General features: G+C 41.3%; 1 long non-coding RNA gene across 1 annotated transcript in view; it reads right to left on the reverse strand.

Annotated features, from left to right (window-relative positions):
• Positions 1–7,450: 7,450 nt before the first annotated feature.
• LOC146862292 (uncharacterized) overlaps positions 7,451–23,340 on the reverse strand; it is a 249,175-nt gene continuing 233,285 nt past the window's right edge. Inside the window, exon 4 of the long non-coding RNA XR_014978412.1 lies at positions 7,451–7,561. This is a non-coding gene — a long non-coding RNA (uncharacterized LOC146862292). The remainder of the gene's footprint in view (positions 7,562–23,340) is intronic.

Below are 23,340 nucleotides of genomic sequence, written 5' to 3' on the forward strand. Positions count from 1 at the left end.
GGTCCAAGGTGTGTGGCCCCCAGAAAGGGGAAATTAGATCGGGGAAAACACGCCAACCAGCGGAAAACAAAAAACCCCCTAAAAAATCTAGAAAGCCAAAAATGGAAGAAAAAAGTTTATCAGAACCGGGGTACGAACCAGTAAAAAGAGAAAAGCTGGTATCGGTTCCAACCCCCGAGTCTAGACCAGACCTCAGACGGAAACCCGGTCTCCTAAAATTCTTCTATTTAAAAGACCCTTTGGCACCGATCTATGCTCCAACAGCAGAGGCCTCCAACCTTCCAAGCCCTATTGAGCCATCAAACTTGCCAAACCAGCCAAGTATTAACCTGGAGATTCCAACAACTCCATCAATTCCATTAATTCCTACGAGTTCCCCTCAAAGTAAATATGGGTTGACCGCCGCACAAGTACACTGGCCCAACATCCCAGCTGTCACCCCAGTTACGCCAGTTGCCACAAAAGAAACCAACGGTAGAAGCACCGTAAGAGTCACGGATGATAATGGCCTCACAAAGAATTCTAGGCAGACACAAAGAATAGGTGAGGTTATAGCCGTGACAAGCGACGACAACATTAACGTTGGTGACCTCATTATAGGAAACATGGGTGTTCATGAGGGAAACTCAGGCCATAAAAATCAACCCATCCTTACAGGGCCTGAAGCGGACTCATGGTCAAACCCCCTATTCTTATCAAACGATTCCTGCCTTGAGGAACTCTCTGAGAGAATCACAAAATATATTGATACCCAAGAGAGAGCTTCACGAGTAAAACCCGGCACCGGTCCGGGCATGCTAGCTTCAACACCTCGAGGCCCTGTCCAAAGTAGGGGCCAACAAAAAACAGATATTAACGACCGTACAACTACACAGGTCGCCCAGAAACCCCCGTGTCCCCCATTGCCAATAACAATTTCATCAGGGAACATGTCAGATTTAGAACTAAAGGATCTAAGTAATATAGAAAATCAAGTGCCCGCAACAGCATGGACCCAATCCTTGTTAAGCACCCTAGAGCAGGCAATAAGGGTGCTGAATTACCAATCTAACAAGATGGAAGTCCAGATAGACCTTATTACACTAATGGCGGAGCACATTTCTGGTATAAACGCAAAATTGGATTCTATCTCCGCACTTTTTTCAACGCAGGGGATACCAGATCAAACCAGAGGCAGGAGCGACCAAATACAAAACTGTGGGTGTGGAATCATCATAGAAAAATTAACAAATCTCCCGGCTATCTTGATGGACATCTTAGGGGAGGTCAAACTTTCACGAGCATATAGACAGGAGCCAGAAACAACCCCTCCCTCGGAAAAACCACAAATACTCAAGAGCAAGGCTTTAAAAAGTAAACTGACACCGGACCTAGATCCACGAGCAAAGGAATGTGGGTCAAGTGAAATTGCCCCGGGCAACGAAGAATCTCAATCAACCATCCAAGCAAGCCCCAAGAAAATACTAACAAAGAGAGAAAGGAAAAGGGCGAGAAAAGCAAGGCTTAAATATAAGAAACAACCTTACGGGGCTCCGGAGAAAATCTTCCCTATATTTAAAAACAAATTCCACCTCGAAAATAACCTTAGCCTTTCGAACGATGCACCAGGAGGTGAGGGTCATTCAGCAGACCCAGGTGACAAAATAAACCCGCCACTTACGCGCAGGGTTGAAAGCCCCAGACCAGAAGTTGATCAAGGCCTACACCAGCCCATGAGTGACGTATGCATAGAGACTACACTAATAAACCACCACGCTTTAGTACAAGCCAGGGGACATAATGAGGCAAAACCATCTCATGGGGGAGAAAACATAGCTCACGTGGAGCACAGTAGGATACGAACCTCGGCAATAAACAGTCTGATAACAGAAAATACTCATAAAGAGTTTCAAAATCCAGCAATAGTAACCTCTAACGTCCAACAATTCGTTATATTTCCCGATAGAGATAAAACGAGCGGCGTAGCACCAACAGTATCAAAAAATGCTGTCCTGACCCCTGTGCGGGTTACCATCTTAGAAAAAGAACGCAAATACTCTTTTCCACAAAGGGAGCAAAACACGCCAGAGCTGAGGACAAAAAACTCAGACTTTATACAGAATCAAGCATTAAATTCTGATCAGTGTGAGCAAGAACAACAACCGTTCAAGTCCGTCAGATCCAGCCCACAAGTTCGTAACCTTATCCCTGGCAAAACCGAAACAAAAATCAAGGTGAGAATGAATTACCTGGACCGATACAAGCAAAAACTAATATTTACTCCTGAATACATGACAAGGGGTTGTCAGGATGTCCTGAATCGAGGCAACCTGTTGACTTTGTTCAAAGAAGTATCGGATCTAAAAGGTATCACCTCCTAGGATCTCCTCTCCGTGGAATTTCAGCAAAACGTAAAAAAAAAAGATACAGAAGAAGCAGTGACAACATGGGCCTCAAAGGTTTTGGCAGACAGGATATACTTGGCAAGATCTCAGTTCGAATCATGGGGAATTTCTATTACACGCCACAAGCGCCCGAGATATCCATACCCATTACAAAGTTGTAGAAGGGATCAAGTAAAGGAGAAAGAGAGTAAAGGACAAATGTCCACTTGTCTGCGAGGTGCAAGGGCCTTTACACCAGAGCCTTTTAGTATAACCCAAGAGGTACAAGTAGTGGATTGTCATCACAAAGACAGATTGGACTGGTCCTGGATCCCCGCTGCGTTGAGCAATAAAGCTACCTAACCCCGTTTCGATATCCACAGAGATCACACGCCATCCGTGGCCAAGCCAGAAAGCAAAAAAGAAGCCCATAGTCTCAATCTGTTCATGGAATGTCCATGGATTTCGAGAAATGGCCCACGACCATGAAACCCAAGCCTTTTTTCAACGACAGGAAACAATATTGATTCAGGAGTCCTGGAAAATGGCATCATCCCCAATACCAGGCTTCCAAGAATTTCAAATATATGCGGAAAGAGTCGCCACGTACGGCCACCCTCGGGGTGGTCTTTCAACATACGTAACCCTTAAGTTCAATTGGGCACCTGAGGAGATAGACGTGGGGCTGAAGTGGGTCCAAGTAATCAGAATAACTGGAAACCAGTCGCCGGGGATGGACCCTTGGAAACTGATAATTCTTAATGTCTATATCCACCCCGACAGACAGTCACAGAAAGAAAAACACGTGACCCTGATATCATTAATCAAGTTCCTGCAAAAGACTTACTCACAGTACCCCTTGGTCGTATCAGGTGACTTTAACACCGTCCTAATTGACCAAAACAAGGCGAGGGTGAAGATCAAAGAAGACAAGGGAGGAAAACAGTTAGCATCAAGCCTTAAAGATCTCGGCTTGTCAATTCTAAACGGGAATATTAAGGAGGACATGCCGGCTGCCGCCACATATCTATGTGGCAGGACACAATCAATAATTGACTACACCATAACAAGTGATGAGTTAACTCCTAAGATTAAAGCGTTTGGAATAGTAGACAGAGTGGAAAGCGACCATCTCCCTCAAATTATTAGTTTGAATTCTGCTCCAAGTTTTGCTCCAACAATGACCTCTTTAGTGCAACACGCATCTAACTTTAACTTGAAAAAAATAAAATGGCGTGGGGAGGGTCTGGGTAAAATTATGGACACAGTCAAAGCCCAGGTGGCTGTCTTTGGACCCCAAAAGGAGGTGGACAGAGTATCCAACTGGGAACAACTGATTCAGGTTTTGCAACACAAGTTCCCAGCAAGCTCAGGAAACCACAGAATAATCTGCAACAAAAAGGAGCCGTGGTTCAATATGGATCTCAGAACAAAAAAAGAAAAGTGGCCAAGGAGGTCCGGGCCCTGGCATACCAAAAAAAAGCAGGACTAAAGACAAATATGTCTAGTCTGCGGAAAGCAAGGTGCACTTATAGGAAGGCACTGAATGCGGCAAAGCATGCATATAAAGAATCGATCTGGCACAAATTGCTTATCTCGGTAAAAAATCCGAACAATCGGGACTTTTGGGGCATCATAAATGATCTTAATCAAGGGTCTAAACTCCAGCAGGAAACGGGGGTTGGAGCAGACATATGGTCTAGACATGTACTGTCACAATACAGCAATACGGAGGCGGGTCATAACAACATCCCCGGGGTAGTGAAATCAAAAAGAGTCAATAAAATCAGTAAAAGGGAGTTCAAGCAGGAATACTTGGAGAATGGGATAACAGAATCAGATGCTCTAACCTGTAAACACAATCAAAGGTTGATAATCTCAAGACTAAGGACAGAGGGGGCAGCTGGACCCAACGGGCTACCAAACGCAATTTTTAAGCACGACCCGGACCTGTGGTTGGAGATACTAGCACCAATGTTTAACCAAATATTCAAACATGCAGTGTTACCCAACTCCTGGAAAGGGAGTATCATCAATCCCATTTTTAAGAACGGTGATCACCGAAACCCCTCGAACTATAGACTGATATCTCTAATAGACGTGGAGGCCAAATTATATGCCTCTTGCATTTTAGCACAACTACAAGCTTAGATCTCAGAAAAAAAGATCATGCCAAAATTTCAAACTGGATTCAGGCAAGGAATGGGAACAATAACAAACTTAACCTGCCTATCAATTCTTATAGATCAAGCCGCAGGAAAAGGTAAGCGGCTATATGCTTGTTTTATTGATATCAAGTCCGCCTTTGACCGAGTAAATAGAGAGCGCTTATGGAGTAAATTGGAGAATTGGGGGCTGCCTCTCCAGCTTTTAATAGCTATTCAAGCCTTACACGAAAATACTTGGACAAAGGTGAAATTGGGAAATGGCGGTTGTACAACAGGATACATCTCAACGCACGAAGGTCTAAAACAAGGCTGTGTTTTAGCACCCACCCTTTTCAACCTCTTCCTGGCGGACCTCCCTAGGGCAATCGAGTCAGCTGATTGTCATCCCCCCCACCTGGCTAACATCCCAATCCACTTTCTCCAATATGCTGACGACATAGTGTTGTTGAGTAAAACCCCAATCGGTTTACAAAGAGCCATTAACAAACTAACTTCATACTTGGAAAAGGAAAGTCTGGAATTAAATAAAGAAAAGACAAAAGTTGTTCGGCTGGTTGACCCGAAGAAACTAAAATATAAATGGACGGCACAAGGGTTACCAGTAAAAGAACAAGAGAAATATAAATATTTGGGCCTAATAATAACAAAAGGAGGCAGTCACAACGATCACAAAACAGCATTAAAAACAAAGGCACAAGCCCTTATTTTCGCCCATCGCTCCATAAAAGCTAAAATGGATTGCCCCAACTACAGCCACCAACTAAAAGTAATGGCAGCCCAGATAATTCCGACTTTATCCTACGGTTTGGTAACATGGTGTGGGAAGGAGGCCGATCTACTAAACATCTTACAGACCAAAATGTATAAAGCGGTCTTAAACCTGTCAAAATCTGCTTCGGCCGCACAAGTTAGGCTTGAATTCGGACTGCAAAACCAGAAACATCGGAGTATGAGCAGTTTTGTGAAACTTTGTAATAAACTTCGATCTGCTCACACAGACACACTGGATTGGCTGAGTTGGGAGGAAATAAAACAACGTGGAGAATCTGAAAAGCCGACCATTTGGGGTCAGTATTTGAAATAGTGTGTGGAAATGCTGGAGTTGGATTCAGTCTGGAAATCTGGGTCTGAAAAGGCACTGTTTAGTAAACTAGCTAATGCGGCGGCCAAAAGGAAATCTTTTATGGAAGACAAAGAGACATTGGCAAAACGTCGGCATGGTTGGACAATCATGAACTCTTTCAGACCCTCAAAACCTTTGCCCTACCTAGCTTCCCACTTCAATGCCCATCTTAAAAACGTATTTATTGCTTATAGGATGGGGATGCATGTCTCAAAAGACCTATTACCCTCTTGGAAACCCCCACACCAGACGAAACAATGCCGTCTCTGCGGGTATTATACAGAAACCTTGGATCATCTTTTCTGTATATGCCCGGCCCTGATAAAACAGAGACGCCAATTTTTGAAACAAATTTTAAAGGTGCTTAATATTCGATCTTGCAGACAGGCAGTCACTTGTTGGCTAAGTGGCTCCTCGATTATTTTAGCTTGCCGTGGAGTTAAATTCTTCGAAGAAGTAATGAAACTCCTCTCTTAAATTCTGGACAATATAAGTACATCTTCTGATAGTAAGACCAATTATTTATTTCCAGTATAAACTACCTTTTAAAATGGAAAAAAAGAGATTTTACTTATTATAATTGTATTCACTATGTGTATTTTGTAATAGTTTTAATAAATTATGCAAATAAAGTTCTTTGACTTTGACTTTGAGTGGTGCATGGATGATTGAATAAGCGCATGAGCAGTGCATGGATGTTACAATGTGTGCATGAGCAGTGCATACATGATTCAATGAGTAAATAAGTGGTGCATGGATGATTGAATGAGTGCATGAGTGGTGCATAGATAAATGAATTAGTGCATAAGAGGTGCAAGGATGTTAGTATGGGTGCATGTGTAGTGAACTTATGATTGAATATGTATATGAGAGTTGCATAGATGTTAGAATGAGTGCATGAGTGGTGCATGGATGATTGATTGAGTACATCAGAGTTGCATGTATGTTAGAATGAGTGCATGATTGGTGCACTGATAATTGAATGAGTGTATGGGCCGAGCATGCATGATTAAATGAGTGCATAAGTGGTACATGGATGATTAAACGAGTCAATGAAAGATGCATTGATGTTAGCATGACTACATGAGTGGTGCATGCATGATTTACTGAGTGTATAAGTGTTGTATGGATGTTGGAATGAGCGTATGAGTGGTGCATGGATTATTGATTGAGTCTTTGAGAGGTGCATGGATATTAGTATGACTACATGAGTGGGGCATGGATGTTAGAATGAGTGCATAACCAGTGCAAGGATGTTAGCATGAGTGCATTAGTGGTGCTTGATTGATTTAACGAGTGCATGGCAGGTGCATTAATGCATTAAGTGCATTAATGTTAGAATGAGTTCATAAGTAGTGCAGAGCTGGCTGATTGAGTGCATGAGAGATGCAAGGATGTTGCAATGAGAGCATGGGTTGTGCATAGATTTTGGAATGATTCCATGAGCTTTCGATAAATGATTGAATGAGTACATAAGTGGTGCAGGAATGATGGAATAGATGAGTGAGTAGAAGAGTCAGCGATTTAATATTGACTCAATGAGTGTGACACTCGGTGTTCTAATGAAAAACTGGAGGTGTGATGTAGAGTATAATTGAAATACTAGGTATATCCGTGCCTTTATCTATTAGCAACTGGTTTTAAGAGACACTGTATAGGTAAGTGATTGAATGTGTTAGTGTCTATATAAATGAGTACCTGTATAATTGAGTCAGATGTTCCATGACTACCTAGAAATGGGTTGAATTGGACCAAAACCTTTTATTAACAAAATTGAGAAAAAAGTGAGACGAAAGTATGGCAAGTACACTTTATGTTTCAAAACACTCTTCATGGATATTAGGAAGTAATATGTGTGTGGTAGAAGAACGTTTTTTTAGAAATCCAATGTCATTCAACTGCAGCCACTATTGAAAAAAGAAAAAGAAGATAAAGATATGTTAGTATATAATCTTTAAAAATACAGAAACATAACAATACACAATGCTTAATACTGAAAGACTATATTATTCATCTAGTAAAATTAGAATTGTCCCTATCTTACTGTTCTCAGATTTCAGACTTCTTCACCCTAAACAATGGTTTGTATGAATCATCATCCTCAAACAGTGGAGAATAAACAATCAAAGGATTGTAACAAAAAGAAAAAGCTGCACAGTACGTCACTATACTTTGCTTTTCACTCACTACAAGCCATTAAAAAAGTGGCTTTTTTGACACTTAATACTGTCATATGAAAAAATGTATGTTAAAAATATTTCTTTAATTAGTATATCTGGCACAATATCTGAAATAAGTGTGAAGTAGTCTTCAATTTTGCAGATCCTTTTGAAAACGTCACCCCGGAAGGCCAAATGACGTGAAAACTACTGATGATCCATATAGGCAAAATCCCACACAATACTTATTTTTAACCAGAAATAGGACATAGGAGTTTGGTTGAAGAAACAAAAGTGGAATTTTTTTTTTACTTTTGAAGGTAGTGTGTGATTTCATCTTAAAGCTGCAGTAATTTGAGTATGTCCATCACCTTTCAGACTTTAATTAGAGTGCTGTGTTTAGTTGTTATATTAACTTCTTTCTCCAATATGAAAGGACTCTTGATTTTCGAAGATCTTTTGGAAAACATCACCCTCAGTAGGTTGAATAATCCCGCACAGTAGTATGTAGAAGTTGTTGTTGAAGAAACAAAAGCGGTCATTGTTTTAGTTTTGAAAACACTTTTTAGTTCCAAATTAGGGCTGCTGTAATTGGAGTACATCCATTCAGTTTTAACTGTAATTAGAGAATGTAGTGTTTCGATGTTATATAAACTCCTTCAGTGAAAGTAAAACGAATGTTGCCTTTGGAACAACATTTTGAAGACATTACCCCCAATAGGCATAACAATGTCTAATAAACAGATAAACCACGTAAGAAAAAAACAAGGTATACGACTTTTTTATCCAGAAATTGTCCTCAGAACTTTGGTTGAAGAAAGAGGAGATATGAGTTTGGTAATCTCCTAGGTAGTCTTGGTTTGGGTTTTAGATTAATGTCATTGCATTTTGTCCACCCAGTTTGCCATTTTAAATAGACAGTGTATGTCCAGAGGTTGTATTAACTCCTTCATGAAAATGATAGGCAAAGTAGTAAAAGCCCTTTCTAAAATTGATATTTGTCCAGCTACGAAGTTTGTAATTTCACTTTCCATTTTTTAACTATTTGCTCTGCATCGTTGTAGCATCACTGTACAGTATTTCTGAGCTGTTTCTAGAAACAATGTAGACATGATATCTGCTTTGCAGTTTGGACAGGTCATATCTTGATTGGCCTTTTTCAACATTTTCACAAAAGGCATGGTTTTAGTATCTGGTAATGTCTAGTAGAGGAATCGTTCAGAATCCATTACAGAACCCACCATCTTCACAGTCATGATTCCATTTGTAACTCAATCCAAATAACTAATTAATATTTACTTATTCTTTCTCTAACACTCCTAGCATAACCATAATAAATTAGTGTGCATCTTGTAGAATATTTAGAAAAAACACGACTGATCTGGTGGATATGTGTTTAAGATCTCAGATTCCTGAAAGAGAATGCATTACAGTTCTGTCACTCAGTAAATGTTGGAGCAAACTAGATAGTGCAGAACAGATTATTTTAACTCTTTTTTGTTCTATTTCTGGTTTACTACATGTGGCAAATGGAACAGTACTTTCAAAAAAACATTTGCATAGCTGTTGACCCCTGAAATGTTTTCATACTGGGAACCTACAACTTCTCCATCATTTAGCAGTTTTCTCTTATTTTATCCTTAAGGATTCTCATACTGTTGTTCCTTTTCTTGAGTATACAAACACTGTTTTGTAATCTTCCACTTTGGACAGATTAACCATTTCTAATAAACAGGGTACTGGCCCAAATGAGGCGCATATTGACTTCTTAAGCGACTGTATTCTCTTACACAACTTGCATAAGCACTAACTTTTTCTCATCAAACTCAATAAAAAACAAACCAGACAATGTTTTAGTTAATGACAATGCTACATATGACAACTGTTAGACCCAGGATCCCTGGTTGGCTGAAGTAGGTACCTTAGGCAAAGTAGGGACCCGCGTTCGAACGTCAGGGAAAGGAAGGTCACCTTCTTAGATAGCCCCGCTCACCCCCTCGGTAGCTTGGCACGAGCAGCCAGGCTTATTTCAAGGCAAATGTGTAAAGTATTCGCAACCACGCTCACAATAACCCAATGATGACACCACAAATAGATTCCTCATGAGTTTTAAATAACGAGTATAAACTTTATGTAAAAAGATATACGATAAGACCACACAATATAGAACCAACATATGAAGTCGTGTAATATTTCTCCTGGCCAGTTGTTAGGCCAGCCAGCCATTGTAAGTTCTGGCGATGTCAAGGAGCACTTCTAAGCATTCTCCTGTACTCCTAATATCATGTCATACAGTTCGTAATGCTAGAATCAGGCACTTTTGCAATGTAAAAATACTGTAATGCCTAAGGTAGCAATCAGACACTCTGCAATGAAAATAATGCAATGCCTAACGCAACAATCAGGCACTTTGCAAGGTAAAATAATGCAATGCATAATACAACCACCAGATATGTTGTTTTGCAAAAATAAGGCAACACGTATACACTAATCAGGTAATTCGTTATGCAGGAATAATGCAATGCGCAATACGCTAATCAGCTACTCCGTTAGGCAGAAATGATGCAATGTGTAATACGACAGTCAGGTACTCCGTTCTGCCGAAATGGAATAATGTGTAATACACTCAGGCCCCAATCACCGGGCCTTAGGCGGTCCCTCTGCCTCTCCGTCTGACCTGCAGTCAGCCTCTTACAGTTGCCCACAACACAGTACGATGTGCAGCTTCGCACTCTGGCCCCTGTACTGCCACTTCCTTGGCAATACGGGCCACAATACGAGCTGAAGCAGAGGCACGCACTGCCAACATGAGAGAGAGGTCGAGAGCGTCTCCCTCCGAGCCCGTGCCCCACCCCAGGAGTCGACACACGTTACCTCCCGCACTCGGAGTACACTGGAGACCGGCGTTGAGATATTCTGCACTTAGGGGACATATTGGAATCCCCCAAGTATGCGAGGAAACGCGTGTCGGCTGTCTGAAGACCATGAGATTAAAAGAAACAAGAAAAGGATTCACCGACTTGTATATTATTTGTGCTTACACTGCATTGCTTAATAACATTTGAGACACCCTCGACATGTGCTGAGGATTTCTATGTATATGCATTTAGTTTGCTTGTGCCGCTAGTTTTTGGGGAGATCAGTGGTTCTCCTTACCTTGCAGCACAGTCACTGAAGATTAGAAGGCTATACAAATACATGTGCTACTCTCCTGTGTGGCACCATCAAACCTAAAAGTATACCACAGACCAGTATACCTTTCACATTACCTCGGGGGCGCAAACTCCCTCTCCTCTTTTCCTCCAGCGGCTGGGCCTCCAATGCAGCTTTGTGAAATGCCAACGGCATCTCGGGCCAGCAACTCAGCTCCTCCGGGACTGCCGGTCCGGGCCGCTTCAACTATGAAGATCTCAGGCTTCCACAAAGCACACGCACACAGCGTCGATGAGTCTCACTTGGATTGCGGTGCACATGATAACAAGACAAATCCTCACGAAGGTCTCATGGTTCACAACGCACATGCACACAGCGTCGATGAGACTCACTTGGATTCTGGTGCACATGATCACTGGACAATCCTCACAAAGGGGCTCATGCTGCACAAAGCACACACACACCGCATTGCTGATCCTTGCTTGGACTCTACATGCCCCCGATCACAGGCCGATCCTCCTGAAGGTATAACTGTGCACAACGCACATGCACACAGTGTCCATGAGACTCCTTTGGGTGCCAGGCGCCTACGATCACAGGGCAGTTCTTACGAGGGTCTCAGGCTGCAACAAGCACGCTCACACAGCGCCACTGAGACTCTCCTGGAAACTTTTGTGTTCCTGTGTTTCCGAACAGGGAGCCAGCTCACCTCAGGCCCTTGGGGATAGTTACTTCAGGACACAGCACACTTCAAAGTCCTTCAAGCAGGGGGACACGGCACACAGCAAAGTCCCTTAAGCATTTCCTTTGTTGAAACAGCAAACTGCAGGCCAGCCCTGGATCACACAGCAAGGGTCGGTCCTATCCTTCAGCCTCTTCAGTTGTTTCTTCCTTGGCAAAGGCCCTCTTGACTACGAAGTAGCTCCAGTCTTGTTCACACTTGATCAAGCAATTCTCCAAAGTTCAGGGGCTTCAGCTCTCATAGTTATAGCCCTCAATGGCTTTAAAGTCTTTGGGCTTCAGGGGGCACTGACGCCTGTGTAAACCAGTTCTGGGTGCCTCCCTGCCAGTGACACCTTTCTTCCTTTGATTAGTGGGGGTCTGGATTCTCAATCACTCAGCAGGAGATGAGCCAATTGTTTTATAGTAGCAACCTAGGCCTCTTCACCTCTAGGGACTTCTCCTCCCCCTACACTCCAGATGCAGGTCAGCCTGTTGCTGTCTCACCTCGTCCCCTGGGTCAAGACATTCCCCAGATCCTATCACTTTCAAATCCAGACAGTCAATCCACAGCCAGGCAAAGACACACAGAAATGTCAGAGCACAAAAACGCAGCCACTTCTAAAAGAGTGGCTTCTGAACACACAATGCAAAAACTACCAACATCAAAAGATGTGTTATTACATTGTGAGTTCAGACATACTAAACTTCACCTTTCCATCTTAAGCTTTTAGGAAGATAGGCTGAAAAACATATTACACAGCTTCCCATTCTGTCCTATGGGCAAGATGGCATTTCAACAGTGTCAGGACATGAAACACACCTTAATACATGTCCTACCTTTCACATGCACTGCACCCTGTCCAGGGGATACCCTAGACCTACCATAGGGGTGTCTGATGTGCCTAGAACGGGAAGGGTATGGTCTGCCAAGTGAATACACTTGACAGAACAACATGGTAGTTTCACAAACTGCCCGCAGGCCCTGCAATGGCACACCTGAGTTCCTTTTTTAAGGCTACTTGTGTGGGTGGCACAAATAGTGCTCCAGGCCCACTAGTAGCATTTGCATTACCAGCCCTGGCACACATAGTGCACTGTACTAGGGACTTCACTAGTAAGGCAAACATACCAATCATGGACAACCAATTACCATTACTTTATACAGGGAACACTTACACTTTGACACTGTTTAGCAGTGGCAAAGTGTCCAAAGCATCTAAGCCAGTCAAAAAATAGCAGAGGTAGAGGCAAAAAGTCAGGGGTAATCACGCCAAGAAGTGCCAGGTCTAACAACAACATTTCCTCTTTGAATACCGTACTTCCAATATTAACAAAAGCTGCATCTACACTTGAACTTTACGATTTGTGGATGGTTACAGCATAGAGACAGTGGGAACTGCTTTCCCTGAATGTATACATCTTTTACTAGCAAAATACACCAACTCCTTGACCAATCTGCTCGATACCATCTACATCCACAAATATTATCACTAATTATTCCACCTCATCTCTGTTTGAGTAATTAATGAAATGTATACCTTTACACATTGCACCATTTACTAACCCATCTTCAGCATTTAAATTGTGATGCAAAAGTATACAACAGTTTTTGCACACACGTAGCCACTTCTCTAGCCCTGCAGTGTGTGATATAGACTACTCTAAATAATTTAATTTTGATTGTATGTTTTCTGTTGGTAGTATTGCCACTCCCTGATGTTCCATTTTATCAGTAGTTGTCATTTCCAAAATATCTTCTTTCTTCTGTGGTAGTAATTCTTTACTAAATTTGGAGCATTCTTGAAGGGCTGGCATTAAACACACTATATACTTCATCTCTTTAATGAAATTATACGTTAGTTGTGCTGCTGTAATGTTAGATGAAAATAGTTTCTTATTAAGGCAAGTTTCCAAATCACAATGCCCGTCTTTTGTAAGAATTCTATTCTAATGTCCTCCAGTATATTTCAATATTCTGCTTCTGATGCTTGATGCATATTTCTCACCAATTCTTTGAATTCAAAGTTTTGCCAAATATTCACATTCCCAATAATTTCTATAGAATTTCTTGTTTCATTATGTAGAAGTGTTTTGAAACCAGGTTGTCATGGGAACAGTTCAGCCCAACCTGCCAGGCCAGGTCGTCCTTGGACCAGAAACAAGCATCCTAGAACTGGGTTCAAGGTATTACCCCTCAACAGCCAGGCTAGCTTGAATCCAGTGAAACAGCTCTTTCCTTCATCTCCTTGTGTTTACTTTGTTCGCCCTAAGTTGGCAGGGTATGCCCAGACATGGGTTCTTGCTCACTTTGCCACTGGATTCAAGCTAGCCTGGCTGATTAGGGCAGTTACCCTAAAACCGGTCTCATAATGCTTTTTTCCGGTCCAGGGAAAACATGGCTTGACAGTTCGGGCTCGACTGTTCCCATGAGGCACAGGGTCAAGACTGATTTGCATATAGCTGTGTCTGAACTGGGGTGGTAAAGTAAGCTAAAGAACAATGATGGATTCAACCCAGATCTGTGACTGGGGACAAGTGTCTGAAAAGTTTAAGCGCTCAATCCATCATCTCCTTGTGTTTGCTTTGTTTGCCCTAAGTTGGAACGGAAGGACTAGACGTGGGTCCCTTGCTCACTTTGCGACTGGATTCAAGCTAGCTTGGCTGATGAGGGCTGTTAGCTCAACCGGTCTGAGGATGCTTGTTTCCAGTCTAGGGAAGAAATGGCTTGGCAGTTCGGGCTGGACTGTTTCCATGAGGCACAGGGTCAAGACTGATTTGCATATAGGTGTGTCTGAACTGAGGTGGCGGAGTGATCTAAAGAATGATGATGGATTCAAATAAGATCTGTGACTGGGGGTGAGTGTCTGAAAAGTTTCCGCGCTCCTTCCATCAGCTCCTTGTGTTTGCTTTGTTCGCCCTAAGTTTTCAGGTTATGCCCAGACATTGGCCCCTTGCTCACTTTGCCACTAGATTCAAGCTAGCCTGGCTGACTCTGGCTGTTAGCCCGAAACCAGGGCAGCAGGGGGGTTCGCATGGCCCCCAGCATTATTTAAGTTTTAAGCCCCGGGGAGATGATGGCTGCAGGGTCTATGGGTCCCCCGCATTCATTATACATAAAGCCACAGGAAACTGGTGGTCCCCGGAGCTGCAAGAGGGCTGTTACATATACTCCCGGGACTTGGCCCACCTGGGGACTTTTTTCAACACAAGCGTGGGAGCTTGCGCTTGTGTTTTTTTAAATACATTTTTATTGCAACATCGTTGTAACCTCGCAGTAAAAAACATTCGTTTTTTTGTGTGGAGGGGTCAAAGAGAGGTGTCAGAATATTCCTACCACTTATGTTTTTTTAAAGCCGATTCCCAAGATGCCTGCTAGCACTTCCTGGCTAAAATATTTGCAGCCAATCAGAGCTGTTCATTTCCCTGCACGTACTCATCTTTTTTATTCTTAGATTTCTGAAAAAATATTGAACGGATTTGCACCAAATTAGGGGTAGGTGGTAATCTCAACTCCATCAGCAGAGTTTGCAGATTTTTGCTGCTATCCTCTTAGAGCACAAATTTGCAAAAAACTCCTTACCATTGAGTTTACTGATGCCCACCACCTGAACAGCACCCGGGAGAAAACTACTACAGCGGTTTGTAGATGCTGCCAATCATCATCGCACATTGCGTGACTTTACCGTGTCGGCCTTTGTGACACCCAGCCACTGACTACCCTTAAGCATTCCCTCCAGCTGCAGCTACGGCTGAGGCTGCTCCTCATTGGAGCTTCCCTGACACCTTTGAATTATGCCATTGTGCAGTGGAAAGCTGCATGAATGTGCGTTAGCATCTCGTCAGGACAGAGGCAGAAGGCAGCGGAGCAGGCGCTGCTCTCCAACACAAGATACATGGAACCGTGAGTCATTCCTTGCACCTGTTGGTGATTCTACTTTGTGGAGACAGTAATGGATAACTAGTGTTAGTGGTCTAGGGAGGCAGGTCCATAGATATCTTTAGTGAGAGAGGCACGGTAGTCTGAGCACAGCGAGGACGTTGATGTAGATGGTGCCACACTGCCATCAAACAGCAGAATAAATCCGCTCTCCTCCTGTTTTCTTGCAGCGCACAGGGTACACCGGGGGGTTGCACACCATTTGACAGGGCACAGTGATGCTATTGGAAGAGAAAAAATTGTTTTATAAAATCTAAGGGCCATATTATCAAGAACGGGCGATAACATTATCGCCGCTTTAGCTAAAGCAGCGATAAGGGGCTTGATAATATGCTCTAGAGAATTCCAATAGAAGTCCAGGTTCTGGTGGAACGGACATCAAACCTGGGCTTCTATTGGAATTCTCTAAGGCATATTATCAAGCCGCTAAAGCGGCTATAATGTTACGCCCATTCTTAATAATATGGCCCCAAGTGACTCCCTCCGTTATCTGTCAGCGTGACTTATTACGGCTTCTTACGCTCAGAGGGCTGAAAAAAACATTCCCGCCTTCCTTGGAATTTGGAGAATTATCGCGCAGCGCCATCTTCTTGATTTTTCCAGAATCGCATGATGGGGCACACCGTGAAGATTGAGTGGACTCGGGGATGGCATAGATTGGTGCTAATCACAGCTCTAGATGGCACAGTTTACTTTTTATTGGTATACCGCGTATGCTATTAGGTGCTGTAGAGCATACCAAGTTATAAACTGGAGAGGAGGGAAATGGAGTTTGATGAAAGGCAGGCAATCCCCATCGGGTAGAACGGCACAGAATTTAATGGAGTTCATATGTAACTCCACAGAATTCCGCGGAGTAATTCTCTGTGAGCTCCGCCCACCCCTACACCGAATAACAAAAAGCACAATCTTTGTAATGACATCTACCTTTCTGCCAACGTTGGTGTAAATCCATTCAGCGGTTCAGGCTGTCGGTTCAACAACAGGTTCCATGGGATTTAAAATGGGAAAACACACTTTTTTTTAGCCCGCTGTTTTCCTGAGCTGCCGCTTTACGGATCACCCTGAAACTTCCCAGCAAGAATTACTATGACACTTTTTGGGGAAAATTTTGTGAAGATTCGTCAACCAGCGCAAAAGAAATTGGCAATTCATAAATTGCTCTTTCTATGGAAACTAGGTCCTAACTATAACTACCTACCTGCGGCCGACAAATACATATACATTTATATATACATATATATCTGTGTATATATATATATATATATATATATATATATATATATATATATATATATATATGGTTTCCAAAGTCCTTCAGAATGCCCAATGATGCAAGCAGCAGGAACAGACCACTCCGTGGCTATCAGGTAAAGTGCTTTATTTTTCGTACAACAGCATGACGCGTTTCGACCGGAGAACCGGTCTTGATCACATGACATGTACAAGGGTCATAGAGTTTAAATAACAGTGAGTGCCGCCAAAACTACCAACCATGTAATAGAAATAGAAAACATACTATAAACTAAAATCTTTTACAGGTCGAGTTAGTAATCTTGATAAAAAGATATAGTCCATGCCATCAATCATAAAACAAACAGGCTAGAATAATAAATATAAAATACAATAATTAAAATGTAAAATTAATGTATAGAACCCCTATGATCAGTAAAAGCGGGAAAATATTAAAAGATATTATTTAAGTAAATAAAGAATCCTTTAAAATATTTTATGTCACGATATTATAAATACTGAAAAAAAGAATAATAATCGGGGAATAAAGAAGGCTCTTGGGCAAGTGCCCCTAGACTGTTGGTAAAAAAATGAAACATGGAAAACAACTCAGACCTAGAAACCAAAATTGGTTGTCAGTTGGACGAATAGCAGCAAATTCACATAGAAAATATACAGTGAGTAGAAAAGTGCAGATGCCTACAAGCACGAGAAAGTTAAAATGACAGAATGACAATACTACCCTGAGCTCTACATTGTGGTAATAATTGATGCAATAAAATGTGGGAATAGTCCAGATACCAGAGAATAGGATGAATGAATTCATTAATGTAAACATTGGCGAATGCAAAAAATTACAGAATAAATACTCTAAAATGAATTAGAATATTAAATAGTCCTAATGAGAGACATAAGGAACTGGACAGATACCTGTAATAAATCTTAGGCAAAAAAAGGTTTGGAGACAATAGTAGAATAGCATCAAGATCATAAAGATCACCAGCCATGAGGATAACATAACCAAAAGCACCCCACCAGCATCAGTCTAAAACCGATAAGATCAAAAGATAAAACCAGTTAAAACGATACACATGGAGTAAAATTGATCAAGATAAAAACATAGCTGGATAAGAAAAGTAGTATAAATACTAAAAATGACGTGGAATAATATAAGAGAAGAAAATGCAAGTAATCAAGGTACATCTAAAAACTCAATCAAGTAAATTCATCAGTTCAAACAACTAGCGAAATACAAATAGGTCAAAATCAGAGAATTATACATTATAGAAAATTATGGAGGTCCTCCCCAGTGTTCAGGCCATTAGGAATCTTGGTATCTAACAGAAGAATATAGTGGCTTTCCAACTGTCTAAGCCTCTTCTCTCTATCGCCACCTCTCTTGGAAATCGGGACAGCGTCAATAACAAAATAGTTGAGATCTTTTAGATTGTTCTGGTGAACTAGTTTGAAATGACGCGCCACAGGATAGCTAGGATCAGAATTGACAATAGCTCTGAGGTGTTGCAGGATTCGGTTAAACACTTGTAGTTTGGTGCTGCCAATATAACGGAGATGGCAAGTGCATTGGAGCACATAGACTGCATAGTCCGTTTTGCAAGTGAAAAAACCTTCAATTCTCTTAACATTATTACTGAAGGCATCGCTATAATCACAGGTATTCACACCAAACTTACAGGCCCTGCATGAGCTACATTTAAAAAAACCTTTACGGTTAGAAAGCCAATTGGTAGATTTGCAAGATTCAGGACTGACTTTAACTAAAGCATCTCGCATAGAGGGTGCTCTTCTAAAGGTTATTCCAGGAAGTTCAGGAATAAGGGGGGCAAGAGTTATGTCAGTTTTCAAGATAGGCCAATTGGACTTGAGAATATTCCTAATTTTTTTCTCATGACAACTATAGGTGGTGATAAGACGTATGGTCATATCTTCTTGAATAGAAGGTTTAATGGCCTTGGGAATCATAACACTGGTGTTGGAGGCTTGAGAACAGTCAATTCTAATGTTACTAAGTTTACGCATGGCATCATGAAGGATATCACTTTTATAACCACGAGCCAGGAATCTATGAAAAGATTCATCAAGATATTTTTTGCGATCTATTTCATTACTGCAAATTCTCTGAATTCTAAGAAATTCCCCATAAGGTATACTCCTGATGAGATGTTGCGGATGGGAGCTTGACGCATGAAGGGTAGAATTACCTGCTGTACTCTTTCTATGTAATCTGGTATGAATTTCATTGTTGACCACATATATTTCCACATCTAAGAATTCCACTCTATCTTTGCTAATGGTAGCCGTGAATTTCAAATTGAGATCATTAGTATTGATGTTAGCCACAAAATTCTCAGCAGTTTCTCTAGATCCGTTCCAAACGATGAAGACATCGTCAATGAAACGCCACATGTGAACAATGCCTTGATCGCATGTTGGTGAGGCGCGGCCGAGGACATGCTTCTCCCACCAGCCCACATGTAAACATGCGTAGCTGGGGGAGAAGCAAGCCCCCATGGCCACGCCCCGCAACTGCTGGAAAACCTCATTGTTAAAGAGGAAATAATTATTGCAGAGGCAAAACTCGATCATTTGGACTAACATCTTACTGTGTTCATAATGACTGATGTTTCTACCAGAAAGATAGTATTGAATAGCACGAAGACCATCAGAGTGGTTGATAGAAGTGTAAAGTGAACAAATGTCCATGACAATGAGAATGTAATTCGGATTCCAAACAACAGTGTTAAGTTTAGACAAGAAATCTCCAGTGTCTTTGATGTAAGTGGGGAGGGATTCCATATAACTGTGCAGGAAAAAATCAACATACTTAGAAATGGGTTCGAGCAAACCATTCTGTGCAGAGATGATAGGCCTACCCGGTATAGGAGACACACCTTTGTGGATTTTTGGTAGGAGGTAGAGGGTTGGAGTAATAGGGTGATCCTTTTTCAAAAATAAATACTCCTTTTTGTTAATTAAACCCTGTCCTTTCCAATCAGATAAAAGTCTATGAATTTTATCCTTAACACGATTGAGCTCAGAGAAGGAGGCCTTCCTATAGCAAAGGGAGTCACTGAGTTGTCTTTCAGCCTCAGTTATATACATATCCCGTGGCCATAAGACTATATTTCCACCTTTATCTGCTTTGTTAACAACAATGTCACCATGGTCATTAATTTTACGGATAAGTTTGGAGTATTGAAGTTCAGTATAGCTCCGCCGTTTCAAATGTAAAGAACTGGAGCGATTAAGTTGTTTAAGATCATCAATCATACGATCACTGAACACATCAATAGCGTCCCTGGGCATCATGGGAACAAATGTGGAGCGAGGACAGAAAGGGCTAGAGCCTGCACAGCTATGAAATATCCCCATAGAGGTCAATTCTTCCTGAGTATTGGCACAGGTATTATCACCAATATCAGAGAGAGACTGTAGAGTTTTGAGGGTGGATACATCAGAAATCAGGATGTTTTTACTAGGAAGGGAGTCGGCAATAATATTGCTGGCAACATTAGTGATTTTATTTAACTTAAAGTGTTTCATCAATTTCAATTTGCGTATGAATTTGAAAACATCAATACGGGATTGTATATATTTGAAATTGTTTTTAGGGCAAAAGGATAAACCCAAAGATAATAGTTGAGTTTCAGCAACATTGAGATCTAAATCAGTCAAATTAATAACAGTATTAGTCTCTTTAGTGCTTATGGGTTCATTTACATCGCCTGAAGATTCCCTCTCCCTCTTGCTTTCCTCATTGCGCCGCCTCTGCCTCTGCCTCTTCCTCTGTTTCCGACTTTTGTTCCGCTTGCGCCGTCTTTCATCTCTTGTAGTGCTCTCGGTCTTAAGGTATGCCGTCTGTCCTCTATTATAAACCCCAACTCTTCAGAAGGGGTAAAACCGCTTGAAATTGGTTGGCCAGCCGCACCCAAACTTTCATCAGAGTCAATGCTGCTAATCACTGAACTTAGGTCAGTATCCGATGTTGCAGGAGTGTTGATTTGTTGGATTTGAATAGTCGGTGCTTTATTGCTCATGGCCTGACGTTTTACAGATTCAAATTTTTTAGAAAAAGTAAAAATGCGGCCATTTTCATAATCAGCTTTGTCGCGTGCAAATTTGAAAATTTTACGCGTTTTGATTGTTTGTTCATGTTTGTCAAGACGTTTTTTTATCTCATCTCGCGTCTTGATAATTAATTCTTGCTGATCACTGGCATCTAATTCAGTATTTAAAGCATCAATTTGACGAACAATATCAGACCTGTCAATTTCAGCATATTTAATGAGGATACAGACCATATTCATTGATGCCTCTAGGTTGTTGGACGCCCATTCTTTCAACATGAGGGGGTTGGGGTTCTCAAAAGAAGGAGCAATGAGAACTCTTAACCCACGTGGTACTCTCCCCACTTCTTTGTATTTCTCTAGGGATTTCTTTTCCCACCATTTAGTAAGCTCTGTACGAAGCAGTTTTTCAAGTCTTTTAAGTTTAGATGTCACATCATTCTTCTCAGTTATAACAATGCCACCTTTATCCACAGTGTTGACATCAGGTATATTAGAGAATAAAGCATCTGCTACTAATTCACGATCCTTGAGCACGTCAGCTGCAGTTGCCATGACGGCAGATTCACGAAAAAAGTTATGCACAAAGAAACGTGAGCAAAGTTGAGTAATTGCAAATCAACGGCTCACAAGATATATGAAGCCACAATCTTCTCACCCGCTAATGTCCTTGAGGTATGAGAGGAAGCTGCACAATGAAACGGCTCACCTCGATCAGCAAACAAAGGGTCGCGGGTAACCTCCGCAACCTCGCAAACCTCCGGTTGAGACCTTCCGATGACGCCGCTCTGGAACTGCCAATCCTCTTTTCCTTCTCAGGTAGCGGGGGGCTGGTTAACAAAATCCTTCCGGATCACTCATAAAATCGAAAACGATGATGACTGCTAGAAACCAGCCGCTTTGCGAGAAGAGGGTCCGTTTAAAGCGGAAACAGTCAAACCGCCGAAATTCAATGGTTTCCAAAGTCCTTCAGAATGCCCAATGATGCAAGCAGCAGGAACAGACCACTCCGTGGCTATCAGGTAAAGTGCTTTATTTTTCGTACAACAGCATGACGCGTTTCGACCGGAGAACCGGTCTTGATCACATGACATGTACAAGGGTCATAGAGTTTAAATAACAGTGAGTGCCGCCAAAACTACCAACCATGTAATAGAAATAGAAAACATACTATAAACTAAAATCTTTTACAGGTCGAGTTAGTAATCTTGATAAAAAGATATAGTCCATGCCATCAATCATAAAACAAACAGGCTAGAATAATAAATATAAAATACAATAATTAAAATATAAAATTAATGTATAGAACCCCTATGATCAGTAAAAGCGGAAAAATATTAAAAGATATTATTTAAGTAAATAAAGAATCCTTTAAAATATTTTATGTCACGATATTATAAATACTGAAAAAAAGAATAATAATCGGGGAATAAAGAAGGCTCTTTATATATATATGTATATATAGTCATGAATACTCGAGAGCGAAATATTTAAACAAAAAACTTTTATCAGTGGGCAATATTGACTTGAAAAATGGTGCAGTTGCTGTATGCCTTTTTAGCGCGTAACATACACTGAACAAAATCTGAAGAATTGTCTTTAGAAACAGTTACACACTACAGTAAACCATTTGCATTAAACGCAATCCCTAAATGCAGACTTGGTTTATACAGTTACTGTTTGCTCAGCTCTATTGCATATATAGAAAGAGAAAGTGTATGTTGCAAGAAAGATAAGTGAATCAATTTACGGGCACTGTTTTGACACGATCTGTCAGTTTACTAGACTCCAATGATTGTATAGTCACTAAGATAAGAGCGCATATATTTATTTCAATGTATGTTTGCTACATTTACTGCCACTTTCTCTGCGTATTCATAGGTTACAAGCACAAATGTGTTCATTTCCTATAATATCACAAATATATCCGCACATGCAAGTGCCGTTTAGATGCTAAAATAAATGGATTCATCAGTGCACCTGAAATTGCGATTAACAAAACATGAATTTGCACTCGAGTTGATTTGCTCACACATGAAACAGACACCTGGATGATGTAATTGTACAAGCAAGTAAATTTGTTCCCATGAGTTCAATTCCAATGTATTTATTTATGATTAATTAAAATTACAACATGAAATGTAATTAAAAAGGCCATTCTTTAACATGATCGTGCAGCTGATTTTGTCAATAAAACACTCTTTATATGAGCAACAAAAGTGCATCTGCGTTGTGCATTAGAAATTATGGGCCTTATTTATGAGGCCTTGCGACAGTTGTGACGCATCGGCGGCGTAAAACATGCCCCCTGTTGCGCTCTATTTACAAAGTGACGCATCTAATGCGTCAATTTGTAATCCCCTGTGCTACATTAAACCTGCGTCAGGTATAAT

Source organism: Triturus cristatus, chromosome 2_2 (genome assembly GCF_964204655.1).
Source record: "Triturus cristatus chromosome 2_2, aTriCri1.1, whole genome shotgun sequence".
Lineage (NCBI taxonomy): Eukaryota > Metazoa > Chordata > Amphibia > Caudata > Salamandridae > Triturus > Triturus cristatus.